Below are 8,067 nucleotides of genomic sequence, written 5' to 3'. Positions count from 1 at the left end.
ATTATCTGACATTAAACAACGGGCATGAAACTCTGCGTGCATGTGATATGGAACACCATACGTATTACACTGCCAAGAAGAGCGAATATCGATAAAATACAGAGAGAGTTTCATTGCAAAAGTGTAAGAAAGGGGGTAAGATATTATGACTTGCAGTAGATGAAATTTCAGGTAAGTTTCAAGTCCGGTTCTCATAGAAGTCGATACTATATTTTTTCGAGGAGTTCGAATAAATTTTTTTTAACGTATCTCATAGTCCAAGAAAAAAAGACTAGTAATTTTTTATGCTGATAAAATAACATCCATTGAAAACCGAACAATATATTATGATTTGTATTGCTTAATCGATTAAAATCATGAAACACATAGTATTGCAATATAACTAGCGTATTTGTATTCATATTTAGACACGATATAACATGTCTAAACTATGCTTTAGATTTTTCATAAAAAAATTATATATTATTATATGCGCATAGGTATATACAGTTTAATATTCACGACGTAAGGACATTTAGAATCCAAAACACGTTCTAAAGTGAGCTAGGTATTTTACAAAAATTGTCGGTAATTGTTTTAGACACTTAAAAAATGATCGTACTCTTAACACAGAGCGTACGAACAAATTGATATTATATTGAATAATATATACATTTAGACTTGTACTGTAGTAAATCCAATGACGTAGCCAAGGGAGAGCTAAAGGACTACCAACCATAACCAAATTTCTGGACAATTTAAAAAACAGTTCAGTGTTCTGTAAACGTACGACGTTTAAGATGTAACCACTAACCATGTACTAAAATTATAATTTGTATGAAAGTTTCTACTAAAGTCTATAATGTTATAAACTCACAGCCATAGAACATAAAACTTCTGGGAAATCCTAGTAGAAACCCTCTCCCCCTCTATAACAAATTATTATTCTCCTTAAGTAAAATCTTGACTACAGAAATGAGTAAACACACTCCGAAAAGTTCAAAACTCTAGACTTAATTTAACAACAGTCAACAGATAATAAATATAATATATAAATTATATATACAGTGAAACCTCCCTTGACGGTCAATTCCTAAAAATGAATTTTTTTTGGAAACGGAGAAGACATTTTCACTATTTTTCAATGGAAATAAATCCAAATAGCGGGCATCTATAATTTAATCTTAATATAAAAATAATGGAAAAACGACTACAGAAAAACGCGTTTACACAAGTATAAAGATGACGAATTCGTTCAAAAACGATTTTTTTCATACTAAATACAATTGTATTTATTTTTGTATTCATTCCATTTTTTTTATATGTATTATTAAAGCATTCAAATTATAAAATCATTAAGATACAAATAATAATATTATAATTTAATTTAACCTAGGTAGCGCATATTTTTTTTCTTTTAAATATTTACCCTTTATGAATTCCATAAATTTAATACCTTTGAATAGCGAATTAAATTTCAATAACCGAGAATGTCCACTATTAAGAGGTTACACAGTATATATTAAATTGATTAAATAACTAGTATTCTAAGTACTCTAACGTATTTTTTGTCAATTTGCAATACCGTGTTTATTGGTGTGCTACAACAAAGACAGTATTATATTTTAATATGCTTTGGCGTGTTTAGGGATATTTAATTCGCGCACAGTGTCATGTATACAACACAATAGTGGCGTGTTCGTTTGAAATTCGTTTTGTATAAGACGAGAATAATTGTTCGCCAAAATGATAAGTTTATTATCGAGAAAAAATTCTTGGAATTGTTTACAAACTTCATTCGCATTACGTATTTAAAGTTAAAATATTATAATATATACATGTAAACACTGCACAGAATATTATATAATATAATTATATATATATATAAATACATTATCGACAATGAAATTCCACAAATATCAGAATTCTGTTTTCCAAAACTTCAGGACGACATAAACCACTACGGCTATAATAGTACGGCCACACAAATTTGCGAGCATGGCCTAATTTCAAAACTAAGACTAGTAAGACTACAACATAATACATATTATTATTTTAAGTATACCTATACCACGTAGGATACATGCGTTTCTGACAATAATTATTCGTGGTGATAATATTATGTTATTTCGCGTTAGACATTAGTTGGCGATTTAATAATGAACAAAAAAAAGATTTAAAAAAACGCAAAAACTAGAAAGTTATATCAAAGTAAGGAACAGTAGGGTTTTGTGTAAGAAATAAAAACTTTTAGTAGTTTTGGACAAAAATAAGTACCATGTTATATAAATCAGATTCGTATAATAAATTAAATTGTGCACTTGATACAAAGTTGTCGTAGCTCGAGTTAACTGAACATTTTTTGTTGCGTATCATGCGACCAAACTTTACAAACTGAACGAATAAAGTTGCATATTGGATATTTTAAATAATAAAAACAATTGGAACGATGTTTTTTTTTTTTTAGATTGTATATGTACTTATATGTACTTTGTAATTCTTGTTAAATGACTATTATATAAAAACTATATGATTAAACCAAAGTATGTTAACATGGTTGCAATTTATAGATGTTTATGTAACAAACAACATTGAATAATATTAAAGAAAATCATTTTACACTGATTATAATAAATACCGAATATTGATTTGAGGTACCTACAAAAAAAAGTATTATAAAACGTGTTAAAAAAAAAAAAAAATGATTTTAATACAATTATTCATAATCCTGTCTAGTACTGTATAATGGATATTGAAGTTGTTGTTTTGTAATGATTTCAGCAACGGTCGACAGCTAGTCCATAAAACTTGACGTTTTATTATATACTCTACACGGATATCATAATATATGATATTATCACCATTACGACGTTGCACAATGACACGTCCACGAGAACCCGAGAGAATCTTAAAAAAAAAAAAAAAAAACATTCACTATTTTCCACTCTACTCGCTTACGATAGTTATACCATATCCGACCGGCGGGGAACTAAGAACTGCTACACGACTTTTATCTTTGTCCATATATACATTTACTCACCCTTTCTTTCTATATTCCGGTACAGTGTGCCTCGGTCCTCGGAGGCTGCAACGTCGACGTCAACGACCGACTCCTATATTCGCACGTACGACGGACGAATAATAATTTCAACCGCCTTTATACTATATTATATACATACACTGCAGGCACTGCACAAAAGACGCGCATTTATTACGCGCTTTCCCGTCACCGTCTATTTATCACACGCACGCACACAAAAGCTATAAATACGGTTAAGCTCAACCGGACGACCTCGTGGAGGCGAAGTGGCGCGGTCGGTTTCGATTAAAATCTGAACTCTGTCGAAGAACCAAACGTATTATAAACATTTCAACAGCTCTTATAGAAAATAAATATAATGACAATAGTGTCAGTATTGCTCGAGGTGTATACAATGATATTAATAAAACAAACACTATTTCTCCTACAGTGTGCTTTTGTGTAAACCTTTTCTGTGTTTGGAGTACCATTGGCCAGTTATGCACCTAAATATCTGGTATACAGATTTTTTTTGCAAGTCAAATAGTAGAAAATCGAAATCCGCTTATGAGACGTTCAGTTATCAATTACTCACTGGCACAAGCCGGTTCAAAACGCTCCTATCATTAACGTAAGTACGAGAGCGCGGCATTATCACGTTCAATATACGGTTTTGTTTATTTATTTTTTCAACCAAAGAGTTTAATATTGTAGTGGGACAGTCGCGCAGTTAAAACACACCCGCGAGACCGATTCCCGCCCTTATACGCGATTACCGCATAATAATAATAATGACAATACAACGTGCGCAGTTCTCCCTCGAGCTCTGATCTACATACGACGAATTTATATTCGCGAGTACGCTATTAGAAACAATTTGCGATTAATATTTAATATCGCGTTATTACTTATTACACGGTATATCGTTTATGTGTACAAAAGCGACTCGATGATGAGATTGTGTGTGCCTGTAGTAACGCATTATAATATAGCATTGTAGTGTACATTAATATAATTGGCTTCACGGCACGTCACTGGAGAGTTTATAATATTATTTAATGAAAGTCAATTTATATTATATTATATTTTAATATTTTATTATGAATTTTAATAAATGACTGAACCGTGACAAAATAATAAATATTGCTCTTTTAAATGATTTCTAACGCCTCCTACGCCCTCGGTGGGGAGGGGCTTTGACATTCAATAAAAAATTCATTTTATTTTATTTTAACAAATATAAAATAATGGCATTGTACAATTAATAAACTACTTCTGTGTAATATATTTTAAAATTGAAATACAGTATTTAGTATACGGTGTATTATACGAGTTAATAGCCTACACTGTGTTAGTGTATCCATTTACGCACGTTATCACACAATACTGCACTTTTTTGGCACTAAACAATATTGTAGGTAACAAGTTATAACTTATAACTATAGTTGTAATAAAATTGTAATTATAACTGGCATTGTTTGTTATCAAGATTTCAAAATAAAAATCATAATAGCAAATAAAATATAACGTTTTTAAGTTAAACACTAAATGAACCTAGACTAGAATATTATTGTAATAATGCTCATATTTCATATATTTTTTGTTTTTGTATATTATATTACAATGAAAATGATTTATTTTATTTTATTTAATAAATAACAGAAAACATTTTATAACTTTAATTAATAATTATATTGACGGTAAATTAAATAACAATAAAAAATAAAATAAAAACTTGGCAAGATTGTATAGTTGCCGTTTGGTGTTATAAAATATAGGTATAAAAATAACCACGTGTAGTGATAAATGTTGATTTTTTTCTTATTTAATATTAGAATAGGTATAGGCATGTATCGAAGTTTTCATCACACTGCATAAATCCGTAGTTGCGTCTACTTTACGTTTTTTGGAGTGTTTCCAGTTCACTCTGAAATGTAATATAATAGCAATAATATTAACAAGTAATCGGTGATATTTTATTTTTCAATAATTGTATGATACCCTCAAAATGCCACCTTAACGATCAATAAGTAATATTAACCAGTACTTTAACCATTTTATATTATCAAATCATTTAAACATTTTTTACGTAGCACTAAGCATACTATAAATATACATTAGTGTTACTGTTACAATTTAAAATAAAAGACTGCATGACAATTATATTTTTAAAGAATAAAGTAACAATTCTTTTGAAATAAATAGAAAAATGAATCTAGATAAACAAATTCTGATTATGATGATCAGTTTTATGCGACGATAATAACGTTATTTTATTAGTAAATATTACTGACGCTCGTATATTATGTACTTTGACTTGAGACTTCCTAGAAATTACGATCGCATACAAAGTAAAATATGGCGTATGGTATGTGATTGGAGCAATTTTTAAATGTTTGAACAATGATAAGCCACCCATGGTAAATATTTCATTTATCGGAAATAACAATAAAATTTATCGCATCGTCTGACGTTCGGGTAAAAAAAAATAAAGTATAATATATTTCATTCACCTTGACACCGGTTAGATGATCGATCAGACTTTGAATGATGGCATCTTTCACGTATCCAGAAATTTCCTTTTTAAGTCGTCATCGTTACCCTTGTCTGCCAAATGCGTGGAACACACGACTATGTACTTGATGGCGCCTTCGAAGCCCCAGCGAACTTTCTTTGCGCTTGGGCCATCACCCATGTAATGGTACTTGAGATCGGCATGGTACTTAGCGGCTTCAGCCCATTCACCAGCGAACGATTTGGCCTGCTCGTTTACGTCGGACTTGTCGGTAACCTGTGCAGGATGGACGGAGATGTGAGGAAAGACAAGACTGCAGAATATATTTTAATATGCGTTTATCGTGTACACGATAAACTTTTAGAAAATATAAGAATGCGACAGACGACGATTCGTACGAGTATTGCAGTATTGCGTTCTCAATAAATGTCTGAGATTATACCCCAATATAAATTATTTAGGTGTATACCTGTTTTGCCAGAGCGTCCATTAACGTTTTCAGGTTTGCTTGAAACCCGTCGAGACCCTTAACGGCGATGTCCAACGCGCTTCCGTTGTTCACTCCTAAAGTGTCAAACACTTCCGAGGCCAATTTTTTAATGGTATTCTCGTATTCGGTCACCCATTCGAAATGAGTGTTGTGCTAAAATAATATTTAATTTTTAATAAAATCGTCTTTTCTTTTAACAATGATAATAATTTTATAATAATAATAATAAAAAAAAAAATAATAATAATAATAATTAACAATAATTTTCTTCATGATGTTTTTAAAACAATGTAGTATAATTGTTCATAATTATTATTGAAAACTGTATATAATCCTAATATTCAGTGAAAAACGAGGCCTGTACTTTTTTATGTTACTGGTGGGTAGTGGAAAATCCGGGTGGTAGCCTCGTGGTAAAAAGACTGTATACGACGATGACGATTACATTTATGAAAACAAACGTCGTTATTAAGTAAGTATATACTATCATAGACTTTAAACAATTTTAACTTAAACGCATTTCATGGAAACATCGTAACTTTTTTATCGCCTATTCGTCGGATTATATATTTTACGTACTCGATGATAGCAATAACAATACTATAGTGTAGTGTTTTATTTTCGAGTATAACTTCAAAAAAATAAATACGAAAAGCCGTAAAAATGCACATACAATTGTCAATTCATTTTATAAACCTTGACACATCACAAGAATTTATTATTTGTATCCATGCATCAAAAAACATAATAATAATAATACCATGGTTTATAATCGTCGAAAATAAAAAAAAAAAAAACAAAATATTTAAAACCAACGGTTATTTTCGGGCTTTATCGGTTGTCTCCGAAACTGCAAGTAACTCATTTTATTGCACTACGGCTTCGTTAAAACAATAAAAAAATGATAACATATATTTTCATTTCTGTTTGTGGAAAACTCTATTGGATATAATTAGAAAAATGTTTCCATCAAACGCGTATTGTCAGTTCAACGATGATAGCTGACTGTACATTATTATATTTAAATCGCACTGCATACAATTATGATTATTGCAAGTTAACACGTTAGTTTATTTTCGTTTGAAAATTAAAACAATCGTTTTAACACCAATAAAATACAAAATATCAATACACTGCAAATCGAAAATAGTGTTTACTAAAGTTCGGAATTTGGTAACAATTTTAATTAATTATAATTCGTACGACGAAATACGTCTTAGAGATTTCGCCGTAGCTGTATCTCTAATCACAAAATCTATTCAAAAGGTTTCATCGCATTATCACAATGCGGTGTAGCACGCCAACAGTATATAATGTATTAAATATTCAGTAAACACGAATACAGAATGGCACAAATAGCAATAACAATTATCTAACCAGTAAAACAGACTCTAGTATTTACCTATACTATAGTAATTTAACATGGTCTGTCTAAAAAAATCAACATTTTCCGTTGCTGTGATCTTCTTTACCCTCCCAAAAAATAAAAACATTTCCTCATAAAATCGTAATGTTATATTCAGTTTGGTTATTTATTACTAAAACAGAAACTATGGTCGTTAAACCATTTAAATGTATCAGCAATACACAACCATCACCACCGACATATTAACTTCCACCGATATTTATTAATTTTGTAAATACATTTGACCTACTTTGTAAGACTTTAAATTGAATACCTAATGGTGATGATAAAGTAATCTGTAAGACCTCTTTAAACAGAATCGTGCAAATAACTAATGCCTATAGATTAATTATCGAATTCTACTAAGACAGTAAAGCTAAGTATCTACATATTACATTTAGCAAGAAAGAGCATATTTTAAAGTTTTAATGACGAACCTCCATCACACTACAACAAAAACTACATATCTTCTTTATATAGATCTTGAATCAAATAATAATAATAATTGCACTATATTCAACAAAAAAATTATTTGCTATTTTAAAATAAAAATTAAGGAACTCATATTCAAAGAGAATCAATGCAGTCTAAGATGATAAAAATTGTATATACTTAAAATTTTCAAATATGATTATGCTAAATTAAGTGAAAAGTGCAAT

General features: G+C 30.0%; 1 protein-coding gene and 1 pseudogene across 2 annotated transcripts in view; both read right to left on the bottom strand.

Moving 5' to 3' along the window:
• Positions 1-8,067, bottom strand: part of LOC114127405 (neuroligin-1-like) — a 378,466-nt gene that overhangs the window by 171,506 nt on the left and 198,893 nt on the right. The gene's annotated exons all lie outside the window — the stretch shown is intronic.
• LOC114127434 (uncharacterized) overlaps positions 4,667-8,067 on the bottom strand; it is a 291,174-nt pseudogene continuing 287,773 nt past the window's right edge.

The sequence above is a fragment of the Aphis gossypii genome, chromosome 2 (genome assembly GCF_020184175.1).
Source record: "Aphis gossypii isolate Hap1 chromosome 2, ASM2018417v2, whole genome shotgun sequence".
In the NCBI taxonomy this organism is placed as follows: Eukaryota; Metazoa; Arthropoda; class Insecta; order Hemiptera; family Aphididae; genus Aphis; species Aphis gossypii.
This window is presented reverse-complemented; position numbering and strand designations above follow the sequence as displayed.